Source organism: Lynx canadensis, chromosome D2, assembly GCF_007474595.2.
Source record: "Lynx canadensis isolate LIC74 chromosome D2, mLynCan4.pri.v2, whole genome shotgun sequence".
NCBI classification, from domain to species: Eukaryota; Metazoa; Chordata; class Mammalia; order Carnivora; family Felidae; genus Lynx; species Lynx canadensis.
In genome coordinates, this window is record NC_044313.2 from 82,114,885 (window position 1) to 82,137,779 (window position 22,895).

Here is a 22,895-nt window from a genome sequence, read left to right on the forward strand (position 1 = left end):
GGGAGATCTTTCCTACAGATTTCTATGTCCTGGGCTTTCCCCACTACCACCGATGCTCCATATTTACTCCCAGAGTATTTCCCGGTGTGCTTTTCTGTGATCTATTTCTCTCAGAAACTTTTTAGAGCAGGTTTATTGAAGTATAATTGACAAACCACAAAATTAAAAGTTTTAAGTGTACAATTTGGTAATTTTTAATAATTTATGAATTGTGCAGCAATCATCAAATTCTGTTTTAGACTGTGCTTTCAGTTCCGAAAGATATGTCTGCGTGTTTGTATTCAATCCCCACTCACTCTGCCAGGCCTTCCAGCAAATGCTAATGTGTATTCTGCCTCTACAGATTTGCCTTTTCTGGGCATTTCATGTAAATGGAATCGTACACTAGGTGGCCATTCCAGTCTGCCTTCTTTTACTTAGCATAATATTTTTAACATTTAGTCATGTCGTCAAATTTATCAACAGCTAATAGTGTTACGCTGTGTGGCTCTATCCCTTTTTGTCTATCCAGAAGCAGATGGACATTCACGCCGTTTTCAGATTGGGGCTCTTATGAATAATGCTGCTATGAAAATACATTTACAAGTGTTTGTGTAGGCGTATGTTTTCATTTCTCTTGAATATCTAGTTAGAAGTGGAATTGCTGCTGGATCACTTGGTAACTCTATGCTTAATCAGTCGAGGAACTGCCAGACTGTCTTCCAGGGTGGCTGTGTCATTTTGCATCCCCTACAGCCATGTATGAGACTTCTAGTTTCTCTTCGTCATCACCCATGCTTATGACCGTCTTTTGATGGTAGCCACTGTGGCAGGTGTGAAGTCATGTCTCACTGCGGTTTTCATTTCCTTTTCTTTAATGGCTAATGAGGCTAAGCATCTTTTCTTGTATTGTTAGCCATTTGTGTATCTTCTTCAGGGAAATATCTATTCAAACCCTTTTCATTTTCTTTTAAGTGAGTTGTCTTCTTACTACTGGGTTGTAAAAGCACATTATTTATACCAGATACAAGTCCTTTATTGGGTTGATGGCTTGCAAACATGTTCTCCCAATCTCTGTCTTCTCTTTACATTTCCCTGCTGGTGTTTTTAACTTTAAATGACAAAGTTTGAATTTTGATTATGTTCAGCTTGTTGATATCTTTCATTTAGGTACCCTGCCTTTTGCATCCTAAGAACACTTAGATCTAAAGTTATGAATTTTTTCTCCTGTTTTCTTCCAAAGCTTTACAGTTTTAGCCCTTAAATAAAGCTCTGTGATCCATTTTGTGCTGAGTTTTGTGAGGTCGAGATTTAAATTCATCTTTTTGCACATATATATCCAATTGTCCCTGGTATGTTTATTGAAAAGACTATCCTTTCCCCATTTGTTGAAGATTACTGTACTCTCGTAGTAAGGTTTTGATGGTTCCATCTGCCTCCTCCCCCAGTCCATTCTTTCTTGCCTGCCATTAAAGCTCTCCCATCCTCAAATCAGGGGTTCATCCCAATTTACTCACACCCAGTGTGATCTGTCACTATCTTCTTTCCATTATTCTATATGTCTATTAACCTAAATTACTTCATTTTTAGCATGTGTTGTGTTGTCCCATTCAAGCTGGCTACTTAGTCTTACAGTATCACTCTCCCTACATATTCCTAAATCCTGCCCATTCACTCAAAATCCAGTGTCGGGGCACCTGGCTGGCTCAGATGGAAGGGTATGAAACTCTTGATGTGGGGGTCATGAGTTCGAGTCCCACGTTGGGTGCACAGATTACTTAAAAAGAAAGAGTAATAAACTTCAAAATCAAGCTTCAGGGCACCACCCCTGAGAAACCTTCTCTAGTGCCTCTTTGTACGCCCACGGGCTCCGATTCGGTCCCCTCGGTGGCATCCGTGCTGCTTTCTACTTTGCGTTCCTGATCATGCTTTATCCCCATTAATTATGGGGTTAGACGTCCTTTGAAGAGAGGGTTTGATTTACTTTTAATTGATCCTCAATCAGCATTTTTTGAATGAATGGGTGACTGAATAATATCACCTAGAAATGCCCTTACAGGCTTCGTGGTGAGCAGTTTGCTGATTGTCAAACAGACTGCGCTATCTGGATCCAAACCCCAGGGACTTCGCTAATTCTTCAGGAGGACAGTTCAACCACCTTTATCAAGAAAGACAGTTACAGAATCTGATTAAAATGTGTTTCCTTTTATCAGAAAGGTAAGACTCTTATCTGCTGTGTTTCCCGAGGCTTTGGTGACTGTTTTTGAACGCAAAGATCAAAGAGTTTTGCCAACACCCTCCCCCCCACCGGTTGTAAGATGTATCAGAAAGTTAAATGTGAGGAATATTGTATTCTAATGTGAATTATTTGAATGTGAATCTTGAACATTATTCACAGTTACTCATTTGACATTTTGAAACAGGGCCAAGACAAATGTCTTGGATTTACAGATAGTTGTGAATGTTTCCACCGGCCAGACAATATATTTCTCTTTTCGTAACAACATTTGGAAGGTAGGCACTCTTGACTCACACCTTTTCATTAGAATCTTGTTTAAGAAGCTTTTTTTTTTTTTTTTTTTTTCTCTCTAGAAACCTACTAGCAAACTTTCCAAGGATCTGAACTCTTGAAAACACTGGATGGTTAAGAGATGCCTGACAAGGAAAGCCATTACTTTCTTACTGCAGGAATGTGCCAGCACAGGGGGGTCTTTTCAAAAGTGAGGTGGAAATTCAGGATAAAACCAGGAGATTTAAAGTAGGGTGATCTGGAGAATGACAAAAAGATCAGAGAGGGGTGGGGAGGATTATGGAAGAAAGGAGAAAAGATGAGCTGAGCTGGAGGAGAGGGTAAAGTCTTTCCATAGATTTAAATAAGCTTTGGGCAATTATCTGAACTTCCAAGGGAATTATCTGAACCACGCATCTAAATTTGTTGAGATTCCTTCATTGTAGCTAGTATCTGGTTAAGGTTTGCAAGGTAAACTCGCTTTCTTGTGCCATGAGTGGCTTACAAGTCAAAAAAGATTCAGGGAAATCTTCAAAGTAAAGCTGTGCTCGCCAAGGCAATTTGCAGGCCTGTTTACAGCTGTCCCATCTGTCTCCTAGGCTGGCTCCACGGATGCGAACTTTGGACACCACATCTGTTGTTTGAACGCGGATCTCATCTTGTCAAAAGGAACAAGGGGGCCCTCTGGCCCACGATTTTAGTCAATACCTTAGCAAGGACTTCAGAAGCTTCCCTACAAGAGAGAAGTTCGCCAAGAAACTCGTGGACAGTGAAATAATTAAAGCGATCCGCAAGCATAACGCTTGCCAGAAACATCATTAGAAGCATCATTTGGAATTCCGTATTATAATGTGGCTCAGCACGTTAAACACACCCAGACACAAATAAATTTGAAGCACTCGGATAATCGGCTTGTAAATTGAAACAGATCATGAGAAGAGAGAATTTGGCAAAGAACTCGGAGTCAGGAGAAGAGGCAAATTCCCCAGGGCTCTCCCAAAGGCTCCCTTTATGGATGTTTGAATTTGGGCCTTACTCCGCATAGTAGATGGCAGCATAAGTAAGTTCTTTCTCGAGGTGGTTTTTCTCACTCCATTCCACAGTCAGATAGTTTTAGAGTCCACGGTGGGGGGGGGGGGGGAGAAAGAAATTCACTGGGAGGAAACGACTTTGTAGTTACCTGATGAAGCAATAGGAATCATAGGACTTTCATTGAGCTGCTGGGGGTAAAGTGGATTGCTGGCCTTTTATCTTTTATCTCCGAAATGGGTCCCCTGACAGTGAGTTTGTTAAATCTGACACATTTTGAATTTGGCTTTTTAAAATGCAAATTTAGTAGCCAATGGTTTTATCTTCCTGGGTACCTAACGTTTTCACATTTTGGAGGGACTGCTTTTCAAGGGTGTATTGTTTAATGCTCTTTTAATAACGTGGTGTTCAGCATTCAGTTTTCTTTTTGTAACAGGTTCAGTTGGACACAGAAGGTGCGCTTACGAAACGGACAGAAATGAAATCTGAGAGAAATACGCGGGCCCTTTGTGATGTGTGGAGATATATTTCGAAAAGAGCACTGGGAACAAGGAAAGGAAGTTTATGGGAAACATTTAAAAGGAGCAATCACCTGGGCCCAGGTACCATTACTTTTCTCTCCTTACTAATTTTATGAAGTGTTTTGACTGAGAAACAAACCCTCGTACACACAACACACACATCTGCTGTCTGAAGGGCCCCCTCACAGCCCTCCTGATGCAGATTGTTTCATACGAGGTTGACGGGACAACTGTTCGAATTTCCGGTTTCACATTTTTCCTTGTTTTATTTTAGACGGTACATTGTCAGATCCCATCATCTTTAGCAATCGGTTGTTTTCGCAGAAGCGAATTTAACTTTCATGTATTGGTTGCATTTCCTTCCTCAGTTACTAATTACCGAAGATTAATGTTTTCAAACGAGGCCTTCTCTCCGTGTAATCCATCTCTCCTTCCTGCTTCCATCCAGCAGGAAGCCTGCGGAAAGAGGTCATAATCCTTTGGTTTGCAACGCTATCGTCTCTGACACCGGGGAAGTTTCGTGTGCAGTGACTGCAGTCAGAATCTTTGTGAGCAACTGGAAAGTGGAGATGGTGGGGGGAAAAAAAATTAAAGTAGGTTTTCTTCGGTGGGTGAATGAACTGGGCTGGATTCTTGGCTCAGCGCGGGAAGGACCTGCCTTTCAAAGGACGGCCTTGACGCTCACTGACGCGCAATGTGCCACACCGTGCGGTACCCTGTTAACTCTACCCAGGCCCCAGTTTCTTTACTATCCACTTCCTGTCTCTCAGTCACGCTGACTCTATGAATTATAACCCAGACAGTAGTGCTCTTCCTGGGCTTGGCCCTCCCGGAAATTTCTCCTGTCTTGCGGACATGCAGGTATGGATCAGTTGTTGTCTATGTCCACGCAATTATCCTTTTTGATATATGCACTCCTATTACTTTTATAACTTTTTGGGCAACTTTTATAATTTTATGACAATTAGCAGGTTCCCTTTCAAAATCCTTTTAGTGGGTCACCTGGGTGGCTCAGTAGGTTGAGCGTCTGACTTCGGCTCAGGTCATGATCTCACGGTTCAGTTCCTGAGTTTGAGCTCGGCTTCAGGCTCTTTGCTGAGAGCGTGGAGTCCCTTCAGATCCTCTCTTCTCCTTTATCTGCCCCTCCCTTTTTGGTGCTCTCTCAAAAATAAACATTTAAAAAATGAAATTCCTTATAGTGATTCACTTCTAGTTGTCTGCAAATTATTATTTATTTTCATTTTTTTTTTCCTCTAGGGGAAACCTCCAATGAGAAGTTCTTCTTTTTTCTTTTTCTTTTGTGCAACTGACGCCTGACAATGCCTGGTTCGTAGCCTGATTCAAGGTGTGATGACTATTTATCGTCAGGCTACAGGGTTGGGTGTTAACCCAGCAAGTATGTTTCCAGAAAGTTGCCTGTAAATTATGTATCTAAAGCCCTGATTCAACACTCTGGTTTGGTAACATTTAAATCTAACATGTGCAAATGTTTAGAAGACACCATAAGTACACTATTTGGAAGGGAGATATTTTATGTTTTTCCCAAAGAACCTAACATCGTTTTAAAAACAAAGATGGTCCAGAGTTCTTTAGCCATCATGTAACTGAAATGGTGATTTGCACAAAGTCTTTAAGGTAAATAATATGACATGCTTTATTCCTTAGAACTACTCTGTTGAGGGGCGCCTGGGTGGCGCAGTCGGTTAAGCGTCCGACTTCAGCCAGGTCACGATCTCGCGGTCCGGGAGTTCGAGCCCCGCGTCGGGCTCTGGGCTGATGGCTCAGAGCCTGGAGCCTGTTTCCGATTCTGTGTCTCCCTCTCTCTGCCCCTCCCCCATTCGTGCTCTGTCTCTCTCTGTCCCAAAAATAAATAAACATTGAAAAAAAAAATTAAAAAAAAAAAAAGAACTACTCTGTTGATTCTTCTGAAGAAATAAAACAACTTCTGTATTCATGTTTATAGGCTAAAAGCTCATATATTTTTATTTTTTGAAATATAATTGACATGAAACATTTTAGTTTTCAGAAGTACAATGGCCTCACACCTCTATATACTATGAAATGATCACCACAATGTCTCGTTAACATCCACCACCGTACATAGTTATGAGGATTTTTTCTTGTGAAGAGAACTTCTAAGATTTATTCTTAGTAACTTCCAAATGTACAATACATTATCATGTATTTTTAATTCAAATAATTAAAATTTTGGAACAATGCAATAGAGAGATAGTTTTTGACTCAGACACATGTAAACATTTATTTTTATTTGCATATATGGAGAGCTTTACAAAAATTATTAAAGCAAATAGAAATATTCATTTTCAGAAAAAGGGTTTTGAATGCCCCTACACTCTTGGGAGACTAAAAGGCATTTCTTTGTTTCTATGTCTTGTGACCAGTCAAAAGGAAATCAGTCCTCAATTTTAAGAAATTTGTTCCTAACTTAGGACCTAACAGTTGTTTGCCCTGAGGCATTTATATGAATTTAAACCCTTTTCCTCATGGATTTTACATCTTTTTTAGAGGCTCTAATTAGTTATATGGAAATACTGCGAACACATGGAAAGTTCTGCAAATGTACAATGTGATTATCGTTACTTATTTAAGGTTAAAGAAAAATATACGGAACACTTGCCATTAAGAATAAACAAAGACGGGGCACCTGGGTGGCTCAGTCGGTTGAGCGTCCGACTTTGACTCAAGTCATGATCTCGCAGTTTGTGAGTTCAAGCCCCACATCGGGCTCGCTGCCGATAGCTCGGAGCCCGGAGCCTGCTTCAGATTCTGTGTCTCCCCTTCTCTCTCTGCCTCTCCCATGTTCATGCTCTGTCTCTGTTTCTCAATAATAAATAAACATTAAAAAAGAATTAAAAAAAAAAAAGAATAAACAAAGACGGGATACCTGGCTGGCTCAATTTAAAAACTGAGTGACTCTTGATCTCAGGGTTGTGAGTTTGAGCCCCAGGTTGTGTATAGAGATTATTAAAGACGATAAGAAGTTATAACTCAGGCCACCTGGGTGGCTCAGTCGGTTAAGCATCCAACTCTCGATTCTCAGGCCATGATCTCGTGGTTCCTGAGTTCAAGCACCACGTCAGGCTCAAACAGAGACTTCCTGGGGTTCTGTCTTTCTTTCTCTCTGCCCCTCGCCTGCTCTTTTTGTCTCTCTCAAAATAAATAAACAAACATTTGAAAAAAAAAAGAACTTATAACTCATTGGAAAATAATGGAAATTCCTGGGTCTATAAATAAATAGCTCGATAGATAATGAGAAAAATAGGGAGGGGGCACCTGGGTGGTTCAGTCAGTTAAGTGTCAGACTTCAGCTCAGGTCCTGATCTTGAGGTCTGTGAGTTCAAGCCCTGTGTCGGGCTCTGTGCTGATAGCTCGGAGCCTGGAGCCTGCTTTGGATTCTGTGTCTCCCTCTCTCTCTGCTCCTCTCCTGCTCACACTCTATCTCCCAAAAATGAATAAACATTAAAAAAATTAAAAAAAGAAAAATAGGGGGAAGACAAGCTTTTATTTTTTTGTAAAACATTAACCAATTTGTTGAAGGTGTAGTGGTTAAAAATTGCCATTTTCCTTTACAGTGTAGATTCTCTTAGGCACGAATCATCAATGGATTATTAAATCCACAGAGAAAAAGATTGATGAGAAGCAGGACATATACTATGGTCACCACATTTCCCCCTGCAGAGACTAATGAGTAGTTGCAAAGGGGGAAATTAATAACTATACAGTGGAGAAACAGAACCACATTGTAACTAGGTGACAGAAATGAATACCACCATCCAGGAGGTGATGGGCCTCGTACCCTCCAACTGTGGTAACCGGGGAATTATCACCTATGGTTTGTCCTGCAGGGATACATAAACTGAATTTTATCATGAGAAAACATCAGAAACACCCCAAGGGAAGGAAATATAAAATGACTGGTCTGTGTTCTTCAAAAATGCCAATGTCATAAATTAAAAAAAAGGGGGGTGGGGAAGAAGAAATAAAGCGGAGCGACCCCATCTGATTAAAGGAAACAAGAGGTCAGGACAACTAAACGTCACATACAGGCCTCAGCTGGAGCGTAGGGCGAGGCTCCTGTAGGGCGTGATCTCCCGTGGTCTGCAGTTCCGCTTCCGCCCTGTCAGCTACCTTGGCCCCTCGGACCGGAAGCAGATGATCCTCCCCGGCCCGCAGGTCAGAGGCGGTGCGAGCCTGAGCTAGGGCTGCACGCCCGCGCCTGCGCAGCCCACACTTCCGGCACCCAGGCGCGCATTTTCTCCTCTCCCGCCGCTGTAGCGAGAAGGGTGAGCGGGCACCTTCCCATAGGCTCATTACGTTCTGTCGTTCCAGGTAGCCTGTCTTATCATGGGCTGTTGCTGTTACTCTTGTAGGGTGCCTCCTTTATAAATCGAACTTCATCCTGGGCGCGTATGCACAGGGGAGAACCGGGTATGCGGGGGTGGACGCCGTTCCAGGTTTCAGGCCTCCCCTGGGGTCTTGGAACGTGCCCCCCCCCCCCCATAAGAGGGGGTTACTGTGCATTATTGGAAAAACTGACAAAACTGGGCAATGTATGAACGGTTCGATTTTAAAAGTTACTGCATTCATGCTCAATTTTGGAGTTAATAGCTGGGCTCTCATTACAAAAGAAAATCATTTTCTTAGAGAATACACACTGAAGTATTAGGAAATGAGGAAACATACAACGTATTATCATGAATCAAAAAAATCATATATATGCGTTATATAGCTCTATATACTACAGAGGTACAACTATTTCTATATAATTTAAATAGATATATAACACGTAACATATGCATAGTGGCCTGTATAGGATATAAATTAGAATATAGAATACATATATTTTACACTATATGTAATGTATATATAATGTGCATGTATGGAGAGAAAGAATACATACAGCAAAAATATTAAAAATGTTAAAGATTTGTGAATCTGAGTAAAGTGCATTTGGGAATCTTCTACATTCTTCTCTGGGTCTGAAATTATGTCGCAAAAATTGTTTTTAAAATGTGATACAGTTTTGGCAGCTACACTCCTATGTAATACATAAGAAAATATGTATGCCTGCGTGTGTATATATTTTTCGGTGGGATGTTTCTGCTGGAATCATGGTCTGGAGAAGTATTTCTCCTCTGGTTGGTAAGGTAATCTGAGGTCTTTCTGGCTTCTGGTAGATGCCCATTAACTATTTGAGTGCATAAATGAGTTAGCGTCCAGCTGGTCTCCCTTACCCGTTCTTCCCTCGTTACTGCAGAGGTTTCTAGTCACCCTGACAGGTGTTCTCTCGTGGACATTTTGCAGCATTCCAGCCTGAGAGAGCATTTTGAACTCTGTTCTCAGGTGCCGTTACTCATTCCGTGCCTACGACCTGTGCCATCCGCATGTGGAAAAGGCATGGATTGCTCATTTTCGTCTACGTTCAGAAGGGGGCGAGTGCTAAAGTTTCCAGGTTGGTAGTCACCCTCTCCAGGGGCATCTCTTCTAACAGCTTTGGAAACTGTCGATCTTTGAGAGGCCTGTGTCTTTGGTTTATCCCTGAGAAGGATGGGATGGGATTGGCCAGAGAGGGAGGAGGATGTGCGGGCACCTACCAGTAACAAATCATCAGTGGAGGGAGTGAGGCCTAGATACGGCAGAGCAAAGTAGAAATTCTGGCAAAACAGATTCAGGTGCAACAGGAGGGAGTCACCACTCAGGCTTGGCCAGATTGCGTCGCAGCCAGGGCTGGGGACGGAGGAAGCCAGTGTCTCGTCCCGGTGGCGGGGTCCTGGTGGAGCCACATACCGGGAGACTCCAGACTCCGTGTTAAGGGCCAGCAGGTGGGTTGGCAGGTGTGTCCACAGGTGAGCCGGTGCTGGGCTGTCTAGTAATGCGGGATCTCCCGGATGTAATCTGTGACAGGCACTGTCCAGGAGCGTGGGTTTAATCTACTGAATTACAAGCTCTCTTAAGCCTTGAAATCTGTGTTTTTAATGAGTAACCCAGATGACTCTTATCAGGCAAGTAATAAAACTCAGCTGAAAACAGAGGTGCCAGAATGCTTTAAAACGGGTTTAAGGGTGCTGTGAGCAAATTAAAAAGAAAAGAGAGATTTTTTTTTTTTTTTAAATCCTGTTTCGATTTTGAGTAAAATTGTAAACAGAGAGCCATGTAGTTTCACTGTCTCTTCTCTCCGTTTCCAAAGTTCACAGAGTTCATCTGAAAATACGGAAACCATGAAAACATCTGGCCCCAAGGTTTTTGGATAAGAGACCCAAATAACTATGGTCCCAGAACTCTGCCAAGAGGAAGGGCTAGCGTTTATTGAACTGAACCATGGTCCCGGGCGTTGTAGGAAGAGCCTCCAGGACAACCCCAGGGGCGTGTTTGGCAGTATAAACATTCCTCATTTTACAGATAAAGGAAAGTGAAGCTGCAGGAATTTAACCTAAATGTTACAGTTCACACTTCTTGTTAAATGACAGAGGAGGGATTCAGTCCTAGGCTGTCTGACTCCATAGTACACATGTTCCCTATGCCATTATTCAGAACAAAAAAGGACACAAAAAACCAGGGACAAAATATAGAAATTTCACCCTTCTGCATCCCCAGTGATTTGGAGAGCGACAGTAAATATGGCTCGCTTTTCGTACCACGCTTGAGAGAGTGGACTGAACCAGAGGGCTCCTTGTCCCGCCCTCCCTGTAAGTGACAGAGAACCAGAGTCTTCTGTGTCTGCAGGGCACTTTTCAAGCATCCACAGCAGCACAGAAGAGGAGAACTGGCTTAGAAATAGCAAGTCCTGGGGCGCCTGGGTGGCTGTCATTGAGCATCCGACTTTGGTTCGGCTCATGATCTCACGGTTTGTGAGTTCAAGCCCCACATTGGGCTTGCTGCTGTCAGTGCAGAGCCTGCTTCGAATTCTCTCTGTCTGCCCCTCCCCTACGCATGCTTGCTCTGTCTTTCAAAAATAAATAAATAAATAAATAGATAAAAATAAACCTGGAGAAAAAAAAAAGAAAAGAAAGGAAATAGCAGGTCCTGGTCTGTGGCCCTCCAGAGTAGGAATCACGTCTGAGACTAATGATGTAGCTAGCTCGGTGCCTGGGGTAGCTTGTGAACCTCCGGAGGAGGGTTTGAGAGCAGACCATCCTTGGAAAATTGAGTGTGGGTAACTGAACAGTCAGCCCCATAGTTTACCAATGTGATTTCCCGTTTGGTAAGTCCCTGTGGACTGGCTGGGAACGTATTCCGAGAAAAGCATCCGTTACGCCACCTGAACGCTCACCTCACCCATACGTTCTCACTTGGGTGTTTGTGCGCCTGTGCATGCGCGCACACGCACACAGAAAGGGTCACAGTTAAAAAAAAAAAACAAACCTTCCTTTTTCTGAGAAAGAACAAGGATTACCCTCTTCCTGCCATTAGGATCTAAATCAGTAGTCTTCAGAGTAGAGTGTGGGAAGAAAATACTAGAACTTACATTTATATTTCTTCTCTCATTGTTTTAAAATTTTGGTGTTTTATACAGTGCATCATATCATTTCTACTTCTAAATAAATATACACATATTAAAAAGGGTCAGAAATGAAGCCAGGAGTCCACTGAGCCAAAGAAATGAATGTTTTTTCATTTAGAAAATAGCTGGAAGGACTGCGGTAGATAGAGGGTATCTGGCATTCCGTCTCCGGGGCTTTCGGACCCAAGGTTCACACCAGGGCTCGGCTTCCGGTTGTGTACATTGGGCTCCACACACCTCTAGGGGGCGCCCTTTCCGTCATGGTCGTTATGGTCGTTATAGATTTGCACGGTTGTCCTGTGTCCCGGCAGATGGCAGTGAAATGTCTGGAGGAAAGGGCGGCTCTTCTTTGAGTGAGTCTGCACCCCTGGCTCCCGCACATGGTACCTCCTCCTGCACCTGTGCGCCTACCCAGAGACTGTGAGCGTGGGGCCACGAAACCATGTACTCGGCTCCCTCAGTCCTGAGAGGTCTTGAGCATTCCAGAGAAACGATGTTAGACTTGGACTACCGTGTTGCTGAAACAAGGCTCACCAGATCGACACCATTTCCTGAATTTTCCGATCTGTTGATAGTCATGAATGCTACTATTGAAAAAACACTGCCCTCTATAACGTGTTTTTTATAAACCTGTGCTTGCTCCTCGTGAGCCCCTGCAAACCATCAGCTTAAATAGCTGTTTCAGATTCTTTTTTTCCTGAGAATTATGTAAATCCATTATTGTGCAGTTTCTGGAACATACCGCTTCTTAAAAATGTGACGTCTACCCTGGTCTTCTACGCTTCTCCAAGTTTGCCTTGTTTCTAAAATCTCCCAGCATCTTCATGTGATCCATCTGAATCCATAAAATGAAGCTCACTTTCTGGGGCTTTACGCTTTCTTCGCATCTCAGCTTTCAATTTCCTCCTCCTCCTTTTCACTTAAAACGACTCACCTTTGGAATGGAGAAGAGAGAAAAAAATGAAAATAAGGAAGTTATGTCTTTTCTGCCATTATATTACATACCTTAATGCAATCTCTGCCAGCAAATGGGAGCATTTCTTTGGCTGGTGTTTTAGTTACACCCTCTGTAAGATAGGTTTCCTCAGCTGGTTAACTGACATCTTTTAGACACAGAGCCTGACGTTTTTAAGCTTGTCTGATACATCTTTCAGACCATGGACATCTCTGTTGTAGTTTTTTAAAATTGACAAATAATTGGCATACAATATTGTATTCGTTGCAGGTATATAATATACTGACTCCATATTTATATATCTTATGAAATGGTTACGACAATGAGTCTAGTTACCATCTGTCACCATACAACGTTGTTAACGTTATTACTGATTATATTCCCTATGCTGTATGTTACATCCCCGTGTCTTATTGATTTGATAGCCGGAAGATTATACCTCTTAATCCCTTTCACCTGCTTCCCCTGACCCCCCTACCCCCTTCCTGTCTGGTAACCCATCAGTTTGTTTTTTGTATTTATGAGTCTGATTTTGCTTTGTTCTGTGTGTTCATATGTTTTGTTTTTTAGATTCTACATGTAAATAATATGGTGTCTGTCTTTGATGTATTTTGTGTAACCTGATACCTCCTAGGTCCACCCATGTTGTCACAGATAATAAGATCTCATTTTCTTTATAGCTAAGCAATTCTATTATATATATTATATATGCCACGTCTTCTTTCTTCCTTCATCTAGTGATGGACAGTTAATTTCCTGCTGTATCTTAGCTATCGTAAAGCAGTGAACATAGGGGCATATACGTCTTTTCGAATTAGTGTCTTTGTTTTCTTCTCATAAATACCTAGAAGTAGAACTGTGGGACCGTATGGCAGTTCTGTTTTTAACTTTTGTGGACCCTTCATATTGTTTGCCATAGTGGCTGTACCAGTGTACATTCCCACTAACAGTGCGTGAGAGTTCCCTTTTCTCTGAGTTGTGGACATTTCTAGGGAGTAAATACTGTATTTTCTCTCCACTCTAATTTCTTAGAAGATGGCCATTATTATGAGATGCAAAATAGTATACATCTGGTCAATATAAAGCTCAGTGTTTCAAAATCCTATGGAATTTTACTTTGAAGAAAGAAATGTAAACATTTAAATAACTAACAATGGAGTTCCCCCTAAATGAGCAAGTATACTTAGTCACAGTATCACATTCAGCAAGACATATTTACCGTGTACCCACAGAGATTTATTTGGAAAGGTAAGGATACAAAGATTTCATTATGAACATGCCCAGAGGAAGAGTCTTTAGTTTGTACATTTGGTTTACTTTTTAATTTATGTTCTCATCCAAGGAAATTCTGTGCAGAGAAAATACCTGTAATCAAGTCCGAGCTCTGCCATGTACCAGCCATGCGAACTTGAGTAAATTACTTGTCTACTCAGAGCCTCAGTTTTCTCATCTATAATTTGGGAAACATAACATCTCTCTCAAAAAGTAGACGTGAGGATTAAATCCTGTAACTTACAAAGGGACCGCCTGCATTTCTTGAAACCCACTGCATGAATGGAGAATTTACACATGTGTGTATATTGGCGTGTAGGTCCCTTTCTCTGTGCCACCTCGGTAGGGGACTTTGTTCTGTCCCACTGAACATCCCTCCTTTCTCTGGCTCTAAGAAATTTCAAGGAAATCCTGTGCTCAGCCTTCCAATCATCTTTCTCCTGAGACTGAAGTTTGTTTCAGTTTTGTTTTAGAAAGAGCAGAGATCGCGAGGACGGATGGGGCACAATCCCGGATCTCATGTTTCCTGAACTATGAAAATATTCTAGGACTGTGCTTGCTGTTTTCTCAGGCATAGCGCCTTGCTTCATTTAAGGGGCAAAAAATTAGAATTAATCCCAGCTAAACAGGAACTGCTTAATAAGCTCCCATTAGGGGGTGCCATGTGGCTCACAGGACTATTATTAAGCATTTATATAGCACTTTGTATTGACAAAGTAGTTTATAATTACTTTTATAAGTAATTTGTAATTCACAGAGACTCTCTGAGCCAAATTGGTATTGTTAGGTGACACAGAGGTAGTTACCTAAGTCATAGAATTTGCCTAAGGCTTCAAAGAGGAACCTCAGAGCCCTCTCCCTTCCAGAAACAAATACGGGCTCACCCTCTTTCTCCTAAGGAAAAACAAAAAAAGAGGTAAAACGGAATAGCAGTGCCTTACTTATCAGTCACATTACAGGGTCACTTTAATTTGTGTGCATGTCTTTAGAGTGACTACCTACTGTTCGAACTCTGCTTTTTGGACTAGATGCTTAAAGCCTTTGGCTCCTTGGCCCGCATCAGAAACATCTTTCACAAGAACCTAAGTGAAATAAGGAAGTTTCTTTCCAAAAACAAACCTTTTCATCATGCATCCCAACCCTTACCACTCTGCAATTAGTAGTGCATTCCCTGTAGGCAGTAGTTTAAGGGGTGCGGTAAGAAGCGAGGTTCTTCCTGTGGAAGTCTGGAAGCCCTCACACTGGGCTACAAGTGGGACGCCCCTCCCCCACCCTCACAAATGAGTCTTTCTTCCCTGCGTCAAGAAGTCTAATGCATAAAAGGGCATTTTCTTTCTTTGCAAGTCAACTCAGTTGCCCGTGAAGAGGTTCCCTCCTGTGAACTAGCTCCATGCCCTTCCTCGTGCTTATCCACACTGGGTCCCAGCACCTGACTGCTGTGTGCCCGGAGCCGGTCAGAACCCAGCATGCAACCTGCTTTCAAATGGTTTAGCAAAAAATAAGTAAACACATTTCAGAAAATAACACATTTGCATAATCTGCATGGTGATGTTTTGTATGTGTTTGCATTCTATATTTACTGATATATTTGTGCAAACAGATGGTCTGGTTAAAAAAACTATATATTTAGATATTCATACGTTTGTTATATATAATATATACATATATCTAAGGTAATAACATGTGTATTATACGTAAATATATATATACTCTATAATATAGGTATTGCTTTACATATGACAAACATTTTAGTACATATATTTTATACTAATATTGATGTGGAAACTTCTATATAGATAACGTATAAATGTTATACCTATGATATCTATAACACGTGTTTACACATTATATATAAATATATAACAAGCATTTTTTCCTGACCATATATGGTTAGTAAATATGCTAGTTTTAGATTAAAAGGATAAATTTATTTCTGTTGTTGAAACCACTTGAGAGCAAATTTCAGACATCAGGACACTCGAGATACTTCACCTTTTCACATGGCACGTGTCCCTGAGGAACAAGGGCATTTGTCTATCGCTGTGTTACGATGATCATACCTGAAAAACTAACAATGATTCCTGATGTGATCTAACACCCAGCGTGTACTAAAATCTCCCAGTTGTGGCAAGAATCTCTCCGACAGCTGTTTTGACTCTGGAGTCAGATGGTTCAGCTCCTACATTTGATTTCAAGCTTATTTGACCACGAAACCTCTCGTCCTCCGACAAGCATTCCTTGCAGGGAGTGCTTGTTGGAACACACCCAGAGAGTCACGAATGCAGAGCACAGTAAACGTTCTTGAAGAACACAGATCCGGCACAGAACAGGCACAGAGCGTGGCTGGAATAACAAGTTAGGGAAGGAGCCGTGAGTGGGAGAGCTGAAGTCAGACCAGCCGAGGAGGCTTGAGCAAGGCATTCGTTGCTTATCGGGCAGATGCAGCGGCCGGAGCTAAAAATAAGTGCAACAAGACGAGATGGCGGCCCCAGGCACACGGTTTCTTTCTGTACAAGTTATTCTCTGGATTTGTGTGCGCGCTAACCACAGATACCTATCCGGACAATCCCGTCACCCAAAGAGATGTCCACAGGCGCGCACACACCCACGCACGCACTTTAAGTGGGGAGGGAGAGAGAGAAGGAAAGAAAGAAGGAAGGAAGGGTGGAGGGAAGATACTGCCATTAATGGATTGGTCATCTCAGGAGAAAATCTGCAAAATATGGAAAGGGAGAGAAGAAGAAAAAACAGTGGGTAGATGAATTGTTGACTTGTGATGAATATTCTATCTCGAGGATAACTTAAGGTGAAAGTTCATTCTTGGAGACTTTGGAACTCAGGGCAGGGAAAGCCAGGAAGAGGGAAGAGGAAGCGAATATGACAGCAATTCCAGGAGATAAGTGGCCTACGTAGGAATGAGAGCTTTGCCGTTGCGTGTTGTTCTTTACTCGAAATACTCTTGCTATTCAAGATCTGGGCCTTGCTTGGACATAATCTGTCACTCTTGCCAAATATGTGTGGTATTTTGGGGATGTGGACAAATCTCCACAGGAACTTGGCTGAGAGCTGCAGGTCTATTTTTACCTCCAAAGGCAAACAACAGGGCATTAACTTGTTCTGCCACTTAGCACTTAACATGTGAACCACAGCGCACCAGTCTGGTGTGGTCCTTTACGAACAGAAGTTAGACTGACGCCATCTGTTTCATAGGCTTTGGTTTCTAAGGTTTACAAAGAAGGAGATCATAGGTTGTAAGGCTGGATAAACCCTCAGGGATACAACTCCTTTGTTTAATAAATGAGGAAGACTTGATTCAGAGGAAAGAGCACAGGGTGGAAAGCCCGGGAATTAATTAGCTATGGAGTTGTGGGCAAATCACATCACCTAGTCTGCAGATTGATGCAGTTGACTGTGTTAAGTTCCAAGGGTCATCTTGAATTCCTCTTCCAAGATCCAACAATGTATGATTTTGTTTGTATGAAATGGGACAATTTAAGTAGTTTTTGCTATTATTCTTCATATGGAATTGCGGAGTTTGGAATTTTTTCTTTCTTTTTTCTCTGGTAAAAGGTGTCAGGCCACCTTGGAAGTGGCTATGCTAAATCAAGGGGAAAGGTCCGATGATCCGCCCTCTGTCATGTCTGATTTGATGAGCCATTGGTACAGGTAATATGGAAAACAGGATATTGCGTGTATAATTCAATACGGCTGCTCTCCATGCTCATTTTCTTCAGAAATTGAAGGATGCAGGATGGGGGGTGATGGTAGCAACAGATATATCACCTTCAAGCAAGGATTGATTCCTCACATGTTGATAGAGAGTAGGAATGGTCTAAAAGTACCTGCATGTATCGGAAATATTCCCTTGACAATTGTCTGGGCCACTGCTATCGAAATCACTGAGTTCATGAAAGCAAGGAGAGGAAAGAGAGAGAGGAAGGGAAGACACGTGTTCTTCTACTTACTACATAGAATTTGGGGAGGTGTGTGATAACCAGTCCATCCTTAGAGATGAAGTCGCAGTTCCCAGTGGGTAGAGGGAGTTGCTTATTTTTCCACGACTAGTTTAAAATGAGGGTTCAGGTCCCAAACGGGTCCTGCCTACCTGTGGATGATTCACTTTCCAGGAGCACCTGCTCAGCAGTTGGCACCAGTCATTTCCCAACTCTTGGCTTGCTCTGGTCAGTCGGGCCCGAGACCTGCCCTTAGGCACTTTTAGCTCTGAAACTCTGCGCACAGTTCCCAGTGTCTGGAACCTGTCCCACCTGACGAAACCTACTTCCTGTGAGGTTCTTCTCCTGACGACCCGGCCCTCAAGGGCTCTCTTCCTTTTCTACACTCCAGTGGTACTTTCCGGTGTGCCTGCGTTCGACACTAGTATTTAGTTGTTTAGGTTGTTCATCCCCCTCCTCTCCCTCCCTCCCTCCTCCCTCCCTCCCTCCCTTCCTTCCTTCCTTCCTTCCTTCCTTCCTTCCTTCCTTCCTCCTTCCTTTTTCTTTCTTTTTTCTTTCTCTCTCTCTGTCTCTTTCTTTCTTTCTTTCTTTTGTATCTTCTTCGTTTTCTTCTCAGTGGTAGGCTTCTTACCTGCCCGAGCACAACTGCCTCTTGAGAGGGGACGCATTCGTGTTTATAAGAGGTATCACATGTCATAGTTTCGTCACCAGACCTGCTGCAGACCCATCCCTCGCCATTCTCACCTGAGATTACAGGGACTTGTGCTCTGGTTTATACAGGTTTGGGGTGGGGTAGGTGGGTCTGCTGCTTCCATTGCGCCGTCCTCCTATACTCTCTGGAAAGTGACCCACATTTTCAAAGAGGAAGAAGGGCGCACCGTTTCTGCACTCCTGGCTAACGTTGACTTCACCGAGAACCTAGCTGAAAATTGGAAGGCCTTTTTCTTCCTTCTGTCTTTTGAAGACATACACACCAAATGGGTGAAGACACAGGTCATGCATATTCACCTATTCTAGTCAATGATTTAAATATAAACAGCGAACAAAGAAGTAAAAATGAGGGGAAGCATTGATTAGTCAACCTTGTACATCCTGTTCAGAGATCAAAGGGGCCAGTGAGGAGGGATCAAAGTGCTGGGAAATACAGAATGTAGCACCCTTGTGAAGCGACGTTTCTCACGATATGGTATGACTTAATCAGAACCACTCTGTTCAACAGCTGCAGAGAAGGGAAAAAAACAACCCTGAAAATTATGACTTAGGCTAAGCCTACGCTCCGTGTGCCTTTCATGACAGAGAGTCTGTGTGACTTGTGTCAGCTCTCAGTGCAGAGGTGTTTTTGGACAAGGCTAACTTGGGTTGCAGGTAGGTTCCTTTTAGAAATGGGCACAAAAGTACATTGTTGCAGCAGCCATACAACCACACCTAGCCTGACTCAGGTCTGCGGAACTCCAGCGTTAAGTGTGTGGGGCTTGTTCACATCACAGGAACGTGTTACTCAGCTGCTCATCTGTGAAAGGCACACACACACATACACACACTCAGAAAACCCCTCAGAGCAATAGATGTTCAACTCAGAAAGTTACATCTGGATAGCGCTTTACGGTTTGCAGAATATTTTCACACACACCCTTTCTCTTGTTCCTCACAACCTTAAGCGAAGCTAAGTGATTTGCCATCAGACCACAGAGCCGGTAATTAAGCAGAATCGGGACTTTCATCCTGGTCTGCTGAGTGCAGTGACGCTTCTACATATGTCGGGTCATAAAATACATTTCAGAGAGAGTTCGTTGGGTTTTGAACACAAACAGTAAGGAGCTCGGAAGAGAGCCATAAATGAATGAAGGAGGTAGAATGATTGGATCTGAGCAAGGTATGGTGACAGGACTGTATTGCAAACCACTTGGTATCTAAGGTCATAAGTTTTAGGCTCTTGGCTGACCGGTCACCACTTTCTATTAATGCACTCAGTTCTCCAGATGCGTAGAGTTGGTTAGGTTTAAGCTTCTGTTACGTGAGATTGCATTCCGGACATGCGTTCCTGAAGGGCACACAAGTCAGCAATTTCGTGTACAGATTGTCAATTAGAGTGAGCTCTTCCTGCAATTGGCTTATCTCATTCATTATTCTACCTTTGTTTTAGTTTTATTCTTAATTTCAGGTTTGGATAACATCTTGCCGTTACTCCCGAGGTCCATGGCTTCTGTGACTCTGTTATGAAAGCCGTGAGAATTTTCTTAAATTTATCTTTGTTTTTGCTTTTATTTTCTTTCTGAACTTACTATTATTTTTAAGATTCTGTTATTCTTCTCTTTCTTTCTCTTATGGATAATTTTATCTTTGTGTTATAAAGAGTCCACCTGACTCTTTATAGGTCAAGTAGAGACCTATGAAGAGAAAAAAATTCTACCTGAGTTGCCTTTCATTTTAGAATCTCAAGGCAGAGAATTCTGTTTATTTTTAACCAAAGGTTTTATTTACTTATTTTGAATCCAAAGGTACTGAACAGTCAACACTCCCCACTTCTGCCCTATTCCTGTGCTACTGTGGCCACTCAATCTCATTCAGCTTTAACACAAACTCTGACTTGTGCAGCAGTGTTTTGTATCCTTACTACTTCTTGTACTTTCCTCACGAATGAAGTGCAGACAAAAAGAACGTGTTTGAGACCCTGGTTTTAGCTGACTGCCTTGAGTTGGATTCCTCCGTGGCTGCTGGATCTTTCCGCCATGCCGGTTTTGGTGTTCTATAGAAATACAGATTCGTTTCCTTCATGTGGTCAGATTGTATCACTCCCGTTCCCATTTTTAGACGATGGCCTCCAATATGCTTCCACTTCCCTGATCTTAAATTTCTACGTGGTGTGTATTAATTTTCTTAGGGATCCAAGAGCCTGGAGACATTTCCTGAGGACGTGCTATTATGACTGTGGTGACAATGACCGTGGTGGGCTCGGGGTCCTGGTGTGCATCAGTATAAGCACTGGCCCCTCTGCAGTGGTTCCTACAGTGATGAAATTACCAGAGATACAGTGGATGAGATGGGAGGTTCTCTGCTCCAACATAAAGGTGAAGGGCATACGGATAGCACATGCCTCGCTCCCCCTTTGTTCCCTGCCCTGGAAGAATGCTCACCAGCTGCCTCGGCTGGAAACTATTAATCCAGGAAGTCTGACTGTCCCCAGAAATTCCCTGTGGACCCCTATGGCTTTTCTGTGGCTATGTTTCTCCCTTTCCTTTTTAAAATTCTTCATTTCAATTATCCTCTATTTTTGCACTTTATTTTCATTTGGATGACTTAGTATATCTCAAGATCATATCTCATATGGTCCCTGTTTTCTCTCTAATATCCAATGACATTGGCTTTCAATACTTTGTCACTTTTTTGTCAGAAATGTTCTCTCATTTATGTTTGAACTTTTGAAATGAGCATTTTTAAATTTTCATTCATCTTGGTGTATTTTTCTCTAGCTGGCTTTTTGTATTTGTTGAAAAAAATCCCTTTTGTCTTATTGATTTTTTTCTCTTTTCTCGTTTATCCATTTAGCAGATATGTATTAATCACCTACAATGTGTCAGATTATTTATCCCTATACATCTTATCAGGAATAAGAAGATATATTTTAGACATGTAGCACCAATCTATCCCTCCCCCCCCCCCAATCTATTCCTGTTCAATAATGCCCACATTTTTATCTTATAAATTTTAAGTTTTATCTTAAAGACTTAGGAGTCAGTATTTCTTACCTTGTAATCCTAAATTCACTTTATTTTTCCATGCTGTGTCCATTAATCTATGGAGATCTGAGTTCATAAGCATCTGTATTGTTTTTGGTCCCCTTCTAAATTCATTATTTCTTACGTGTATTACTGGGTACGTTTTTGTTTTGTTTTCTTTTGTTTTCACTTAAATCCAAGTCAGTTAACATACAGTGTAGTATTGGTTTCAGGAGTAGAATTTAGTGATTCATCTCTTACATACAACACCCAGTGCTCATCCCAACAAGTGTCCTCCTTAATGCCCATCACCCGTTTAGCCCACCCCCATCAACCCTCAGTTTGTTCTCTGTATTTAAGAGTCTCTTATGGTTTGCCTCCCACTGGATACTTTTAAATATTTCTTAGGTGTTCTTCCTGACCTCTTCTGGCGGTCGTGTTGATTCTCAGTGCAGTCCGGAGTGGACAGTGGTCGCTGCGAGCTGCTGTTTCGTGGGTATTTGCTTCAGGAAAGTAGCACGCTTCAGCAATGGTCCTTTAGTCCACAACACCATCAGTCACCCTCCATATACCTATTCTTCTCAGATAAATCACATTTCCCAGAATTTAGGAGTGGTTCCTCCTTATTAACCTGGCGTTTACTCATGCAACATACGGGACTTCAGTATGTAGATTCCGTAGGAGAGAGCCCTTCTCTTAAATACCAGATTTATTTCTTAGAGATGTGCTCTATTTTCCAGTGCGTCTTCAGTGGGGCCGCTTCCTTATTCTCTCTGCCTCTTCTCTGCACACTTAGAGGGGCTACAGGAAAACTGGCTTTTTATTTCTCTTTGTATTTTATACTGTGTCCTTTTACTGGGTGATCTTTGTAATAATGGGTCTGCATCTTGACTCGGTAATCAGAATCATGGTTTCCTGATTTCCTTTCTGAATTGTTACTACCTCCATTCTACTTAGGAACTCCTCCTTTCTGATAAGCCAGAATGTCAGGAGGCCTGTCTATTCAAGCAATGTGGTTACCTAGCTGGTACTTGCCACAGAAGGAAGACAAATGTAACACATTCCCTTAAACTCTTTGGAAATAGGCCCCTCGGTTTCTATATTTTTTTTCTTGGTTAGTGTTGAATCTCAAATGGAATTAGCAAGCTTTGTAACGCCCCTTGATAACTCTCCCTTAGATGACCCTCTAAGTGAACAATTCTCACCTATTTGGTTCAGGCTTTGATCTTCTGGAGTTATAAGAGTTTGCTTTATATATAAGCCACTCCCTTCTCCCACTGTCTTGAACTGTTTTCCTCCACAAGGCAATGCACAGTTGGTTGGCAACTGCCAGCAAATGACACCAATTGCCACCAAATTTCTAGCTCCTCAGAGCAGCTACCAGATTGCAAGAAAATTGTTCACATTTTCCAACCGTGTAGCTTCTGCTGCAAGCACGA